This window comes from Gymnoscopelus braueri (assembly GCF_963280865.1).
Source record: "Gymnoscopelus braueri genome assembly, chromosome: 18".
NCBI lineage: Eukaryota > Metazoa > Chordata > Actinopteri > Myctophiformes > Myctophidae > Gymnoscopelus > Gymnoscopelus braueri.
In genome coordinates this window covers 5,602,694-5,620,843 of record NC_137618.1, presented here as the reverse complement: position 1 = coordinate 5,620,843, position 18,150 = coordinate 5,602,694, and positions in this window count along the sequence as shown.

Here is an 18,150-nt window from a genome sequence, read left to right as displayed (position 1 = left end):
CAACTTGTTTAACTGTGTAAAAAGTGTCACTGTGGCAGTAGATCATGTTGATCCATCTGAAAGTGTACTGATCAGTCTTTGTATGGTATTGTTGTGTATAATATGTTGTTTTTATTTATTTTATTTTATTTGCATGTTGTTCTTATATGTATGCTCTATGGACCCCCTGTGTGTCTGGAATAAAGTTAGAATTTAATTGAATTGAAAGTAAAAAGTAACTAAAAATTGGAGTAGAATCAGTAAGTACAGTACTTAAGTACATGTACTTAGTTACTTTCCACCACTTGTATTTACATTATCAAAGTAAGTGTGAAATAAAACAATCAAAATTAAGTTTTTAAAATTATGTTATATACACAATAAGGGAATAAGGAACTGTGTAATACAGAGTAAAGACATGTGGAAATAGAGCTTTGTCACATGAACATTTGCTGTTAGAAATAGTTAGTAAGACACAAAGCAGGATAACTTGGTTTTATGAAACAAATCTCAGCAATATTTAAAGATTGTGTAGACACTTTGTATGAAACAAAGTGACTAAGTGACCAACTTAAAACTCTGAGTGCACATCGGCAAGGACTCGAGGGAGTGCGGTGCCTGCCGCAGAGTCGTTCGGGGACTTGTTTGTCCGGAACCACCAATCCAACCAATATGCCCATAGATGAACCAATCATGAACTGGACTTTTTATTCCTGACTGAAACCTGGGTGCATACCGGTGACTGCACATCATTTTCTGATCTCCTTCCCCCTGATCGGTCATTTTTCAGCTCCCCTCGGACCACTAGCACTGGGGGGGGGGTCTAGCCTCCGTTTTTAAAACTAACATCCAGTGTAGGCTGATTCAGCCTGTACCGTTTATCCTAGCTTTGAGCTGCAGACTTTCGAGCTGAAACTCCTGTGTGTGAGTCCAAACCCCTTGCCAAGGAATTCTTAAATCTTATTGACTCTTTTTATCTCACCCAGTCCATTACAAGCCCAAAGCATGGAAAGGGCCTTATTTTGGACCGTGTCCTTTCATACAGGTTATCATCAGTCAATGTCACTGATATTTGTTTTCCTCTCTGCCGCTCTGACCATTTTTGATTTTATTCACCTCTACAATCCCCAGCTCACTGTCTAAACCCGGTAACCTTATGTGTCATACGCACTCCATCAACCCATCAACTGCTTCACACTTTTCCCATGTGTTCAAATACTGCCATGGGTGAAAACTGCTCCCTCAATGTCGAGGCGGTGCATGTTAACTCCGTCCACATGCACTCACATTCTCCACACTATTGCTCCTTTTAGGCCACAGCGCACTAAGGGCTCGTACACACTGCAGGAGATTTGGTCCGAGATTGCTGTCGCCGACATTTTTTGGCGCTCGCCGACAAAACCTCCCGATCTGACGCAGATCGGCCTTTGATCTGCGAGATAATGCTCGCTGTGTGTGAAAGGCACCGCGAGACGATATGGGCGCGATAATCCGCTCTGCGACGGCTTTCCGACCGTTTTCAGATAACTACCATGTTAGATATTCAGCTCTGTCGCCGACTAGACATCTCACAGTATCATACAGTATGAAAGGGGTCTGCGAGGAGATCAGCGCCACAGCCAATGAGAGCACATTACAGCCACCGTGGCTATGGAAGGTCCACAACAAACAGATCTCCCGCATAGTTACTGTCCAGTCCTGTATTAAGTTAAACATTATTATAAAACAGAATGAGCGAGCGTGCTCGAAGGGGGGCTGTTTATTTGAGACTATTGCACAGAGATAGAGAGAGATAGAGAGAGAGAGAGAGAGAGAGAGAGAGAGAGAGAGACGCAGAGAGCGAGCGATCTGTATGTGTGTGTGTGTGTGTATGTGTGTGTGTGTGTATGTTTGTCTGAGTGTTGCCAGATTTTGCGAGAGAAATAAGCAACCAGGTTTGTGAAAACAAGCCCAACAAGCGACTATGCATGAAGCCTATATACAAATACATTGGATACTTGAAAATAGACGATCTACAAGCTCACGTTGTAGATAGGCTAAGGGGGGGGGGGGGAATTTGTGGAATATTTTCCAAATCCACACAGATCTTGTATGGGGGTCTATGGCACAACATATTCTCAGAAGGGGGAGGTCGTCTGCGCCTCTGCGGACAATTAATTATTATTATTAATTTGGGGGTCCTTCCCATGAAAATGTTTTAGAACAACTGGTTCAAACAATATTAGGAAACAAGGCCAAAAAAGCAACTACACTTTCAAGCAACTTTACAGAAAAAGTATCCCAAAGTCGCTTATAATAAGCGGACATGGCAACGCTGTCACTGACTTCAGCGCACTTGAGGTGCGAGAGAGAGAGGGAGAGAGAGGGGGAGAGGGAGAGAGGCATATCACGGGATACGTCGATTAAAATGAATTGGAATAAACACAAATGTATGTATTGGGTCTGACTCTGGAGATAGCATCCTAGTGAACTATCCTGCAGTGTGTCAGCCCTTGTCGGGGATCAATCATATAGTGTGAAAACCACAACGATATATGACAGCCGATTTCAAGAAATAAACTCCTGCAGTGTGTTATGCTTAACGATCAGATGACCCCCCGACCACTTTAAGGTCTTACAGTCTGTACCTGCCTTAAAGCACTTTCAGAGCCCTGGCTCAATGGCCCTCATTTATCAACGGAGCATATAAACCGGCTTATATTTTTCCATATATTCGGCCGTACACCAACGTCAAAGTCACTACACAGCCAATCCTGGCGTACATCAGGTCGGAGCTTTGATAAATCTCGCCTCGCCTCGCCACACACGCACACGCACACGCACACGCACACGCACACGCACACGCACACGCCCCTCTCTCTCACACACACACACACACACACGCGCGCGCCCGCCCAGCTGTGTTTTTCATGTAATCCGTACCGTAGCGGTACAATCTTTGTCACGTAGGCTTGTAGCCTACATGAATGACATATTATGATACCAATCACATCGCCATGAATGGAATACGTTTGTATATTAATTTATTTAACCCATACCGAGCAGTGCACAAGCAGTCATGTAGGATATTCCCCGTGAGACTCAGACGGGCGGCAGTGATTTGTCACCGTGCCGCCACGTTAATAAGAGATTGGAGCGTCGGGTTTATATCCTTAACCCAGCCAGGTTGTAGTCTTCAAAACTCTCTATGACATAACTCCATAACATAGGACAAGCTACTGTACGTTTGTACACCTCACTGTCCATGAAAAGATCGTCGGGAGTCCCGAAAATGCGCTCGCAGAAGCACTGTATATTTTGAAAATAGCAGATCTACAAGCTCACAACGCGTCGCGATGCGACCCGTTTTTGAGCTTGCAGATCTGCTATTTTAAAATAGCCAATGCAACTGAATGACTGTTAAAGCAGTTTGTTTTAATTACTTTATAAAATGTTATATTTTCACAGGGATTATTTATTAGTGTAGATATACATTTAGGAGTGGATTATGTGTCCAGATGCCTGTCAGACAGTCAGACAATGCTGCTCCGCAGGTCTAGAATGGAATAAACGGGCGCAGCCAACGTCAACAACTGGTCTCGACCAGACGTGAGATCTCAGCGTACGGTAGGATGAAGCCCACGTCAGGATATATTGATAAATGCCGAAAGGTGCGGTGATCTCGCCATACGCCCATTATTTAGGCTGCACCGCGTTGATAAATGAGGGCCACTGACTCTACCAGAGCTCTCAGATATTTATGCAGGCGTGCTGAGAGAAGGATAGACTTCAGGTTCACTATGAAATCCATCGTGACAGTCAAACTAATTATCAGCGTGCTGTCAGAGCTGCCAAATCATTTTTTATCTCCAATCTTGTTTTAAAAAATAGCCACAAACCCCAGGTGCTTTTTAAGGTTGGGCGATTGGATTCTTTGGACGATATTTGTCATTTTATTTAGCAAAATAAATGTATCCTAATGGTTTGCCTCCTCGAGAATTAAACTCTTCAAATACAGTCAAATTAAATGTAAAGCGCAATACAAAGCGTGCATGAAATGTTAATCAACTTGGGCCATTCTAATAATGATTGATGATGATGAAGGCTCTTGTTGCGCTTATCTCCGACGAGTCTAGGCTCAGTCCCCTCCCCGGTGGTAATGGAGCGGAGGAGAGCATTTCTTTCCTAGTTGTCTGTTTAGCAGCTACTGTACGTTTGATGATAGCTGTATGTATATTTTATATAAAAACAAAATTGAAACTACAGCTCTAGTTTCTGCAAATACTCGCTGTGCATGTGCAAGCTTGATGACGCAGTAACGCATGTTCCCCGGTCTCACAAGATCCAACACTTGATTCTTAACTTTTGCTGTCAAGTCTGGATATTAAAACTTGTGCTTATGTTTATATCACCAGTCAATCAATGCGATTTGAAATGTGAGTTCACTCGCTACCCGACGTGCGTTATGAGTCCCTTTAGTCACAGGGGAGGACGGCCAGGCCAGGTGATTTATCCCGCAGTGGCACGATTTATGATTGGTCCGAATATAAAAAAGTTAACCTGGATGGGTGTGTTCCACCACATCGTTGATGCAAACTGAGGTAGGCTTCAATGCTTCTACTTCACTTCATCCCCTCCTAGCCTGTGATCTTAGCTTAGTCCTAAAAGAACAGTGGTGGAGTACTGTCACATTTGTACTGCATCACTACAGTACTCAAGTACTGTGTCAACGCGTCGCAATGTGACACGTTGTGAGCTTGTAGATCTGCTATTTTCAAAAGATTTTAATAGGCCTACATTTAAAAAAATATGATACCTTGTGAAATGGGACATTCTGGATAATGAGTACTTTCTACTTTTGGTACTTTAAGTACATTTTGATACCAATACTTTTGTACTTTTACTTAAGTAAATTTTGAATTCCGGACTTTTACTTGTAACAGATTTCTACATAGTAGTATTGATTCTTTTAATTAAGTACAAAATGTGAGTACTTTTCCCACCACTGTAAAAGAATATCCTATGAAATAGCTGCTGATTTCAGTGACAGTGCGGTGGGATGTAGAGTTGAGGAGCTGTAATTCACGTATGACTTCTATATACCGTTCAAACCCCCCTGTGTTTGACAGAGGAGGGTGAGTGTGACATTTCTATTCTGTCCTGCTATTATTACTGTCCTTGGCAGGGACAGCCAATGTGTATGTGACAAGATGTGGCGAGGCGAGTGCTGCCTGACAAGCGAGAATAGTTTATTCAAATTGGCACGGCGGGCGAGAGTGGAGTACAGTAAATGTGTGAATACACAATGAGGTATTTATGGGTAGCAGAGATCCACTGCCCTCCATTCTAAAGAGGCATTACACACACTCCAGCAAGTAAAGTGGAAATGTTGACCTTTATGCCGGACACACACACACACACACACACTCACGTACATATTTATACAGGCAGGCAGGCAGGCTTGCTCGTACGCACGCACACATGCTCGCACATGTGCCCATATTGTATCCAGCAGACATGCACACATACATGTACACCCTCAGACACACATACGTGGAAACACACCTATCTGCAAACACATATATAGCCACACACACACACACACACGCACACGCACACACACACACACACACACACACACACACACACACACACACACACACACACACACACACACACTACTATACTTGTGAGGACATCAACCTTGAGTGATTTTATTAGAGGCATTTAATAAATGCAAAATGTCTATTTCTACTGTGAGGTCGACATGGTAGTCCTCACAAGTGTATAATAATACAAGTGCACACTCACACGAACACGCGCTTCCAGTGGTGTAAAGTAACTAAGTACATTTATTCAAGTACTGTACTTAAGTACAATTTTGAGGACATTTTCCAATTCAATACTTTTACTTTTACTCCACTACATCTTACAGTCAAATATTGTAGTTTTTACTCCACTACAATTATTTGAAAACTAGTTACTATTTACTTTGTAGATTTTGATTATTATTACAAAACATGCATTAATTATACCACTTCAGCCCTATTTAAACTCGGAAAAACATTTGCCCTGCATTTTTCACATTTTCCTTTTATAGCGCCACCAGGAGGCCTACTTTTGTAATCATGCAAATCGGTATACATCATCTCTATAGTCAAGTAGCCTCGATCTCCAGGCTTTTATTTTTTAGTTTAGCTCAACCCATCCCTTGACATGCCTGTAGGTCTGTGCAGAATCGGCCTCATAGAGGGGATCTACAGCACTGGTTCCCAAACAGTGGGTTGGGACCCAATTGTGGGTCACAGACCGAGTTATAAAGTAAATATCCCCATTTTTTTTTGGTTTATTTTTTACTATTATTTTTGTTTCAAAAGATTAAAAAAATAAATATATATATATATATATATATATATATATATATATATATATATATATATATATATTACAAATAAAAAATCATATATTAAATAGAAATTCAACCAATTTTTCTAAAACATTTCATAAATAAAATTAAAACAATTAAAATATATGCAAGAAGGACTGATTAAAAACAAAGCAAGTCCGAATAAAAATGAAAATATTCCTTTTTTGTTATTTATTAACATGTCCAAAGAGTTGTTTGTCATTCAGGGGGAAGAGTTGTACTTTGTATTTAGGGATTTAAATGGTGCATTTATATAGGGATTTAAAGGCAGTTATCAAGATTGTAAAAATCCTAATTTTGACAGAGAGCCAATGGAGTGAGGCCAGGACTGGGGAGATGTGGTCGTGCTTTTTGGTACCTACAGTATGAGGAGGCGCGCAGTAGCATTCTGGACTAACTGCAAGTGCCTGACTAATGACTGGTCAATTCCAAATATCAGTGACATTGACTGATAACCCATATGAAAGGACAAGGTCCAGAATATGGCCCTTTTCATGCGTTGGGCTTATAATGGACTGGGTGAGATAAAAGGAGTCAATACGTTTTAAGAATTCCTTGGCAAGGGGTTTGGACTCACAGCATACATGGACATTTAGATCACCAGTGATAAGGATGTGATCATATTTGACCATGACCTCGGACTGAAAATCAGCAAAGTCATAGATGAAGTCATTAGTGCTTTTGAGGGGGGGGGGGGGGGGGGGGGTTAGTAAACCAGTGCACAGAGCACAGGAGTTTCAGCTCGAAAGTCTGCAGCTCAAAGCTAGGATAAATGGTTACAGCCTGGATCAGCCTACACTGGATGTTAGTTTTAAAAACGGAGACTAGACCCCCCCCCCCAGTGCTAGTGGTCTAACCTGACTCTGCCAGATGGGGGCGGTATTGAGTAACTACGTTTCTCGAGAAACAAATGTGTGACGTAAGCTTCTTGGATCTGGAAGCGTCAGGTTACTAGTGGTCCGAGGGGAGCTGAAAAATGACCGATCAGGGGGAAGGAGATCACAAAATGATGTGCAGTCAACAACATGCACCCAGGTTTCAGTCAGGAATAAAAAGTCCAGTTCATGATTGGTTCATCTTTTGGCATATTGGTTGGATTGGTGGTTCCGGACAAATGAGTACCCAAACGACTCTGCGGCAGGCACCGCACTCCCTCGAGTCCTTGCCGATGTGCATGCCGAGTTTGAAGTTGGTCGGTCCCATATATGCACATGACCATGTATATGGCCATAGCGGACCTGTGGCTCTGGACAACCGGATCTCCATATATGCCTATATATGTCCGTATCGGGTTTGTTCATGGTTACGTCTGAGTCAGAGTGATGTGGCCGTGGTCCGCCCGCCTGCTGGTCTGCCATTAGTCCGCCATTAGCCCGCCCCTCCCATTAGCTATTTTGAATAAAGGATTACTGAAAGTAGAAGTTCTGAAAATGACTGTGGTGAAAAAACACTGACTCTATGCAGCCTTGTTTTAAATGTAGATGACTGTAGTAATAAAGGTATGGTTTCCTTATACAAAAAATATTTTGAGATTACTTTTCTGATAACTGCATTACTGCATAACTTATACATGTTGAGACCATCTTAATTCATAAATGTCCAGAGTAGACAATCTAAAGTCATAAATGTCCAGATAATAAACTCATAACTGTTCAGACAAGTTGAATATTGTTTAAAAAAAAACTATAAAACGTGAAGAAACAATACAATATGGGGTCGTGGTATAAAAAGGTTTGAGAATCCCATGTCTAATCACTCATCAGGTATCTCTTTTGACTATTATTATGGTTTTCATTGTTCCATTGGCATATCTTACTGATATAACTTGATCTCATCCTGTCCTCAACTAACACTACTCTGCAAAGCCAGCAATCAAGCCATGCAATAATAATAATAATAATAATAATAATAATAATAATAATAATAATAATGTATGCACTTCAATTTCTTCCTACAGCCGAGAAGCATAGATTTGAAAAATATGTGAGAACTGAGGTCCTTGTCCTGCTGTCAGTGTGCACAGGACATAATGACATTGATTGACCTAGTATTATGCAAGATTCTCTCTAATTCTCTGCAGGCCTTGTGTGAGAGCATACAAAACCTGCAACAACATGCATTCATGCGCAGACACACAGTACATCTAAACAAAAAGGCACACATACCTCCAGAATATGTTTTAACACCTCAATGAGTTAAAGGTAGGGTAAGTGACTCTTTGTTTGGTCACAGGGATCTCTCCAGCTCTTTAGTAAACAGAATATTATGTACATTAGAGTACATCAGAGTGAAAATGCATTTTCTGTTTTATTAAAGAGCTGGAGAGACATGGAGATTCATTTTACTGAACAAACACTATAGCAATGAGTACTATCACAATATAGAGCTATTTAACACTTATGTTAACTAAAGTAATTCACTTACCCAACTAAACTCCACTAGGCCATGGGCCTAGTGGAGTTTAGTTGGGTCTCAAAGTGGGGTTTCTCAAAGTGGGGTCCACTCCGGGGACCCCATTGAGGAGGTTCCAGGGAGTTCCCAGAATGGACACTTATCAGCCTGTAACTCTGAGACAAAATGGAACCAAAGGGACACTTATGGGTCCATCTGGTTATTGTTGTACAGTCTTGCAGACCATGTCACACCAACATTTCACTGCTTCTACCTGTATGAATGAGTAACAAATTAGTCTTTCTTGGTTCATGCTTGGTCTCTATGTAAAAAAAAGTACACTCCATATTTATTCCAGTGATACCCTGAACAGTTGGATGCATGAACACCTCTAATGTCCTATTAACTGAAATAGTGTAGTATAATAGTAATAATTATTAAATACACATTCAAATTCACACAATTACATTTCCAAATAACTGATGCATTCATTTTCAAGGAAGCTGAACAGTTCCTTATTTGAAATAAATCAAGTCTGTACTTTCTTTTAATGATTTTGAGCGTGCCATTCATGCTTTTATCACCACACGTTTGGACTACTGTAATGCACTTTATGTTGGCTTAAACAAAGGCTCCATTGCACGTTTACAGCTAGTCCAAAACGCTGCGGCACGTCTCCTAACGGGGACCCGCAAGCGTGACCACATTACACCAATTCTGGCTTCACTTCACTGGCTCCCAGTTCGCTTCAGAATTGATTTTAAGATTTTATTGTTTGTTTTTAAATCACTGAATGGCCTGGCACCTCAGTATTTATCTGAACTCCTAGAGGTGTATAACCCACCAAGGTCACTACGGTCTGCGGGCCAGTTGAAACTTGAGGTCCCAAATTCAAATCTGAAAACCAGAGGTGACCGAGCCTTCTCGGTAGCAGCCCCCATTCTATGGAATGCGCTCCCCTCCCATATTAAACTGGCCCCCACCATCGATACTTTTAAATCTCGCCTTAAGTCCCACCTTTATGCTTCGGCGTTTGACCCTGTTTGAGTGTTTCGGTGGTCTATGTTTTGTCTCTATGTTTTGTCTCACTGTCTGTTGACACGTCTGCGTCATATTTTCAGTGATGTGTTTCTTTCTGTTGTTTATTTTGCTTCGTTTGTTTATGTTTTTTGCTTCTGTGTTTAGCTTTGTCTCTGTGTTTTTTAACTTTCCCAGTGTATTTGGTTTTCTCTGTACAGCACTTTGTTAACCCTGAACAAGTTTTAAAATGTGCTTTATAAATAAAGTGGATTGGATTGGATTGGATTATTTGTTTTAAAGAATTGAACAGGAGCATAGAGCAGTAGCCGTGTAATACAAAGAACTAAACATACAGCTGTATTAAAACAATACATATACATTTCTTTGTTTCTTTTGTGTACATAACTTTTACCATTGATGATCAAAGACATTGCAATATACCGGAGATCAGCATCACTACATCGATAATACCTTAAAATGTCTTTAAAACTTAATTTGTAATGCTGTCTAGTTATCATTGACTATTTAATCCCTCTATACTTAGTAAACTAATACATAGCAGGGTCGGTTTAAGGTAACAAGCCTGAATGGAATCTGACAGAAACTCTTCATGACCCATTTCTAGTAGGCCACAGTATTTTTTCTTTTTTTTTAGCAGGATGTCCAAAGATTTGTTTGTCGTTCAGGGGGAGGAGTTGTACTTTGTCTTTTGGGAAACAGAGAAACAGATGTTCTTTATCTACTAGGCCTATTTAGTCCGTGAGCCAGGGGGGTTGGTCAGTACCATCTGAGGGGAATAATGCTCATAGTGATTTTTGTCAAGGTATGCGTGTCTAGAGTTAGAAAATATGTGATAGCCTTGCACGAATGGTAGCTTTATGGGTGCTATCATGCATTTTATTTTATAACACTAGGCGAAAATGACATGGGTCAATATATGAAAACATACTAATAACCCCCCCCCCAAAAATAGGGCCCCCAGTTTGGGAACCACTGCACAAGACATATGACACTGATTGACCTAGCATTATGGAAGATTCTCTCTCTCTACAAGCATTTGCTGCAGGCCTTGTGTGAGAGCATACACAACCTGCAACAACCAGCATCCATGCTCAGACACACAGTACATCTAAACACATGTTGGTTAAATCAGTGGTTCTCAACCTGTGGGTCGGGACCTCCAGGGGTGGTCCCCACATGATTTTGGAGGGGTCCCCAGATGACAGTAAAGTAACAATTTAAGGACTTTTAATACCTTTTTAATACCTAAAAAGAAAAACACACAAGTTAATAAGAATAATACTGGACTTAATGGAGAAAAAAAAGTTTGGCGTAGCGATAGTTCAGGTAGGCACGGAAGGCAGAAGGTGTACACTGTTAGCTCACTCTCCCCCGGACCCCCCCTCCCATTCATTCGCTAACAAGTTAACTCATACATACCCACAAGTCAACTGAGGTCCTTGTCCTGCTGTCAGTGAGCACAAGACATATGACACTGATTGACCTAGTATTATGCAAGATTCTCTCTCTCTCTACAGGCCTTGTGTGAGAGCATATACACAACCTGCAGCAACAAAGATTCATGCTCAGACACACAGTACATCTAAACACATGTTGGTTAAATCAGTGGTTCTCAACCTGTGGGTCGGGACCCCCAGGGGTGGTCCCCACATGATTGGAGGGGTCCCCAGATGACAGTAAAGTAACAATTTAAGGACTTTTAATACCTTTTTTATTCCTAAAATGGAAAAAAAGAAGAAAAAAAAGAGCATTACTGCATCAATAGTAATGAACAAACTATACAATAAAAACTGTCTTATAAAAAAAAATGCGTAATTAATTAAACATTGGCTTAATTGTCAAATAATATAAGAAAGAGGCACAAATTGTGAAAATAGCAGATCTACAAGCTCACGACGCTTTGCTATTTTCAAAATATGTATCTGTGGAACTGAGTCAAACTAAAGGTAATGCCTCAACTCCTACAATTCCAAGTGCTTGTCAGGGTGGGGGGGGTCCCCAGTTCACATATGATCATTTTATGATTAACCACTGGGTTAAATAACGGTTACATACATCTAAACAAATAGGCACATACATTATCTCCTTTATTTAATTCCTCAAAGAATGACCTAAATGCACATACATGGGCGGCCATAGCCTAGTGCAGTGTTTCTCAAAGTGGGGTCCGGGGACCCCCAAGGGTCCTTGAGGGGTTTCCTGGAATGGAGGTTTCCTTATGCAGGAAATGGCACTTTTCTGATAACTACATCATTGTATAACTCATAAATGTTCAGACAATTAAAATATGTAAAGAAACAATAACATATTAGAGTTATGTCTGTGGCCTACTGGCAGTGTAGGCCTATATGAAGTTCGTTTTAATTGGGGGGGGGGGGGTAGTTATAGTAGGTATAGTAGTCTTACTATAGTAGTTACAGTATAGTATAGTATAGAAAGACAGTAAAGGGGTAGAGAAAGTCAGCAAAGGTCCACCCGGCCCGGGAATTGAACCAGGGACTCGCTGCCGGGCATAAGAGCCCACGTGGCATGTACCCCAACCACCCGGCCATGCATCTAAGAATAATTCCCCTGCATGCCGCCCCATGTAGGGGCGGCCATAGCTGAGTGGTTAGTGAGCCCGCCTAGGGAGCCAGAGCCCTTGGTTGCCCCAGGTACGATTCCAGGCCACGCCAGCATATGTGTCGATGAAATGAAATTCGTCCCTGAGCAAGGCTCACAGGCCCTCATTGGAAACAAGCCCGCAAGGACTTTCATGAACGTCCTGTTAAAAGGAATTATTATTATCTGCACCACTACACAGCAGTTTTATTTTCAGACATCTTCCATTGTGTAAATCTCCTTAATGGCGCTCAGAAGGTGTTTTAGTGTATTTATATGCGGGTAGGCTATGTAAAAACATAAAAAATAAACTACTGTGTTCGTACCCCCGTACGAACACATCAAAATTAGTGCACGTACCTTGCTGACTGGACATTGAAGTTTGGGTCCTCTGTCTCACTAACATATCTCAATCATGACTGTCTGTCTGTCTGTCTGTCTGTCTGTCTGTCTGTCTGTCTGTCTGTCATTTATTTTGATACTCATTATAAAAAGCCACTTTAATTTCCTCTTATCTGGAATGGATAATTTCAATATCTTTAAACATTTCCCATCAGTCCTTTTTTTTTTTTTTTTACTTTGGCACAATAGTTGGCATGGGTACAGAGTACAGAGAATGACAATGTCAACACATCTTCATCAAATAAAAGTGAAGGGAGACGCCTATCAGGAAAAGGCTCTGCCCCATGGTGCTACTGTATATAAGTCTTCTTGCCATTTGTGTCAAATAACAAGAACTTCTTGAAGAACTGAATCCAGAGGCTACATTTTGATTCCAGGTGAGAACATTGTTTCTATCATGAGAACAGGGAATATTGGTAACAGTCAGACTTGGTATCAATATAGTATAGTAAAACTATCAAAATCAGTATCTTGTAGAGCAGTGGTCTTCAACCTTTTTCATGCCAAGGACCCCTAAATTGAAATACATTTGGCTGCGCACCCCCTTCTGAAATATGTTTGTGCCAGGGACAACCAGAAGTAGATAATTGAGTTAAAAATTCCTTTTAAAAAATATATATATTCAAAGATGTGCACACATTTTCAAGATTTTTCAAAAATAGCAGATCTGCAAGCTCATAGCGTGGCGAGTGAACCGCTAGCTTGTAGATCTGCTATTTTTGAATAGCCAAAGCTAAGTGGTTAAAATGATTGTGACGCTATGTTAATTAATTTTGCTGGGGACCCCCTGGTACCCCCCCAAGGACCACTGGTGGTCCCCGGACCACTGGTTGAGAACCACTGTTATAGAGTACCAATGTTCAGGTGCATGTTCACATGTCAATGTATAATAAGTGCAAATGTACCATTTACATAACATGGCTGCAAATTCAAAGTGCCCCGATTCACTAAGCAATTTGGACGGTTTTTTAAACATTCTAACAACACAAATCTGGTGCGGGGCTCCAGCTGGCACAAAACTTTTTCAGATGGGGGTTATAGGGATAAATTAGCCTACATATTAACTTGGGGGTCCATGACATGGTTGACATGACACTGGTTAAAATAATTGAACAATTGTGAAGCAAGCTCAAATAAGCAACTACACTTTAGAAACAAGCCCAAAAAACTGCACCCCACAGCTACCAATATTTACAAGCAACTTTACAGAAAAATAAGCCTTACAGAAAATACGCCCTCTAGATCCTTGGAATCATTTTCAATATGTTCAATGTACACAAAATAATAATTATTCATGATCAAGATGCATGAAGTAATACAAATCAGATTATGACTCTGGGAAAAATGTCATGATCCTTGAATAACATCTTCTTTGCACTGTCTCTTCCCAGGCTTTTCCGTCCCAGTCATCATGTCTATAACAGATATGTATCGAGTATCTATTGTAGTAGCTACAGTGATTGGAGCAGCCAATATGACAATGACAGGTGCTGAAATGGGTCCATATTTTCGCCAAGCAACCATTAAGATTTGGAATAGGTGTACTACCCATCAACTCATCAACCCCAGGTAGTTGTTTAATTTGTATAATAGCCAATTTGTTTCATGATCTAGTTCTTATAATGATTTTAAAGAAGGTTTTTTTTCCCATTTCTTTTTGTTCTTCCTACTGTGAAGGGTGTACATGTTCAGTGGCAGCAACACCAGAGGTCTCCCAAGTATTATTACTCCTAACTATGAGACGACTGTGGAGTTCTCTAAGACAGCGCATACCGCAAAGGGTTGTGTTGGTGTCTTCACCTACGAACTCCACGATCCCAGCAAATCCTCTTCAAGCAAGAAAGTTGCTTTCATGTTCTCTATTCCCTACAGTAACTCTTACTCACAGTGGGTTGCGGCAGGATTGTTTGGAAAGTACACAGCATGTGACTATGACCTTTATTATAAGATGTATTACGACAGACAGGAGGGATTTCTCAGACGTACAGCAGATGAAGCGATCAGTTATACAGACGGTACATTTACAGTCAAGCAAGTCAGGACCCATGCACAAGACTATAGAAATCCTTCCTTTGAACTGCAAGTTTATGACAATTGAGATGAGTCACTCAGTTGGAGAAAGTTTGTTTCTTTGTTTGAGTAATGTGTCATGAAGAGTTTCTGTCAGATTCCATTCAGGCTTGTTACCTTAAACAAAACATAGGCAAACACCCTATCTGCATGATTATCCAAGCACCTAAAAACGTAAATATCCTAAATATGTGTAATAAAAAGTTTTAAAAAGTGCATTGCATAATTTGTTGATTATAGCTACACATGAATACAAATATTCATATATCACATTTACATAATTAATTAAAAGGTATTACAATTTTAACTTTTAAGATATTTTAAGGTGTTATCAATGTAATGATTCTGATCTCCAGTATATTGTAATTTCTTTGATCATCAATGGTAAAAGTCATGAACACAAAAGAAAAGAAGAAATGTACTTTTTGTTTTATTACAGCTGTATGTTTGGTTCTGTATTTCTCTTATATTTGTATTGCACTGCTACTTCTCTATCCTCCTGTTCAATGCTTTAAAAAATACAAAAATAAGGAAGTTGAATAATGACCGCTAAAATAAAACCACATAATCAATCACTTGGAAATGTGTTTGTGTGAATTGGAATGTGTACTGAATAATTATTGCTATTACACTATTACACTATTTCAGTTCATAAGACATTAAAAGTGCATTTAAATGTTTGGGGTATCACTGGAATAAATATGGAGTGTACATTTCTGCAGAGAGACATTCATACAGGTACAAGCAGTGAAATGCTGGTGTGACATGGTCTGCAAGACCAACAAACAACCGTAATACAATATACAAGCTCATTATAATAATAAATGTATTATAATGTGAAAAAAAATAAGTAAAATAAGGTTTAAAATAGGATAGCAAATTGGAAGTGATGGAACAAATAAATGGAAATGAAAAATTTGAACTGGAACACAATTGCTGATTAATAATATGTGTGGGCTTCTCTCTGCTCATTGGATAAAATTGGTAACCCGACCTGAAAATGCATTTTCTGTTTACTAAAGAGCTGGAGAGACAGGGAGACCAGCTGCTACTGAACAAACACTCTATATACCAATGATTACTATCACAATACTGTGTCAACATTAGCAGATCTACACGCTCACAACGCATCATGATGCAACACGTGAGCTTGTAGATCTGTTTTTTTTACGTACTACATACGTTAACCACTTTAGCGTTTAAAAAATAAATACATAGCCTATCTACAAGCTCACAACGTGTCGCATCGCGACACATTGTGAGCTTGTAGATCTACTATTTTCAAACTTAGTACTTTTACTTTTGGTACTCTAAGTACATTTTGATACCAATATTGTACTTTTACTCAAGTAAAATTTTAATTCCGAACTTTTATTTGTATCAGAGTGCTTCTACATTACAGTATCGATACTTTTACTTGAGTAAAACATTTCAGTACATTTCCCACCACTGTGCTTTATTGAGTATGTTTAGTTTTTTTCACAAGCAATGCACTGTACTATCATTGTGTGGCCAGCAGGGGGTAGCATGTCGCTGTATAACAATACAATTCCAAGGAGTTTTCCAAGGACTTGTATTGGTATGTATTTACATTGTCAAAGCAAGTGTGAAATAAAACTATCAACATGAAGAAAAGTATGTTATCTATACAATAAGGGAATAAGTAACCGTGTTACCGAGTAAAGACATGTGGAAATAGAGCTTTGTCAAATGAACATTTGTTGTTAGAAAGCAAATGTTAGCTGTTAGAAACAAAGCAGGATAACTTGGTATAAGCTAGGTTTTATGAAACAAATCTCAGCAATATTTAAAGATTGTGTAGACACTTTGTATGAAACGAATGGAGTTTCTCGTCACAACTTTATAGTCATTTAACGTCAATGATGCACGTGTCCTCGTTAGTATAGTGGTCAGTATCCCCGCCTGTCACGCGGGAGACCGGGGTTCAATTCCCCGACGGGGAGATACATATCTTTTGTTTTTAAAATGGGGATCTGATTAAAAAAATTAATATCAAAGGTAAAGATTGAATCAAACAACATCTATTTTCTTTTTTTAAACTGTCTGGGTGCATGTAGAGTCAGAGTAGTGGTTTAAAAGTGCTGTTTCCCGGGACCCATGTTTGGGTCGCAAACCAATTTTTATGGGTCACGACTCATTAAATATCCCTTTATTTTGCTTTATTTTTGAAAAAAAACTATGTTTTTTCAAAATAATTTCATACAGTACATAATAAATAAAAATCAAAGAAATTCTATACATTATAAAACAAATGTTTAAAGAAGTAGTGAAAATAGCCGATCTACAAGCTCCTAATGTGTCACGTTAGGAGCTTGTAGATCTGCTATTTTCACTAGTTTGGGTCTGGGAAGACATCAAATTTGCCTTTTGGGTCTCAAGCTAAAAAGTTTGGGAACCAAAGGTTTAAAGTGAAATACCACTTTAAGTAGGACTAGAATTATAAAAAAGAAAGAAAGAAAAAAAATTGAGATTATTTAATTAATTGAAAAGTTAATCTGTAAAACAATCGCAAAGGAAATAATTGATACTCGCATATAATAATTTCATTCATTGATTCGTGTAATAGACTCTTATTCTGAAGTGCATGATCGGACGTACATTGTTTGGCACATTTGACAGTGTTGGTGTCAGGGTTGCCATGTCCGCCTATTATAAGCGAGTTTGACCTTGTTGTTCTGTAAAGTTGCTTGTAAGTGGTTGTGGTTTTTTGGGCTTGTTTTTAAGAGTAATTATTTGGTCTTCCTTCCCATTTTTGTATTTATTATTTTTTAAGCAAGTTCTCAAACATTTGCACGTCAAGGACGCCCAAATGAATGTAATTTCATTGCCGTCTCTATGAATTGAGTACAAAGGACTGCAATGGAAACAATTAAGCCATAGGCTTTCTTGGGGTTTAAATCCTCTTAGCTGACCTTGTATTGAACTGTACTTTCTTGTGCTTTTTTTTATTCTTTTTTTTTTAGCAAACTGCTAATAAAGTATCCAATCAATCAAAGACCCCCATCTGAAAATAAATACATAAAATACTTTCAAATATATTCCAAACATTTCCCTTTTTTCTTTTCAAGATCTTTTTGAAAATAGCAGATCCACAAGCTCACAACGCGTCGCTAATGCGACCCGTTGCAAGCCTGTAGATCTGCTATTTTCAAATAGCCAATAAGGTGCTCATGTGCCAGTGCACTGCATGCCATCTTTTGGGGCTTGTTTTCATAGACATCTTTTGGGCTTGTTTTCAT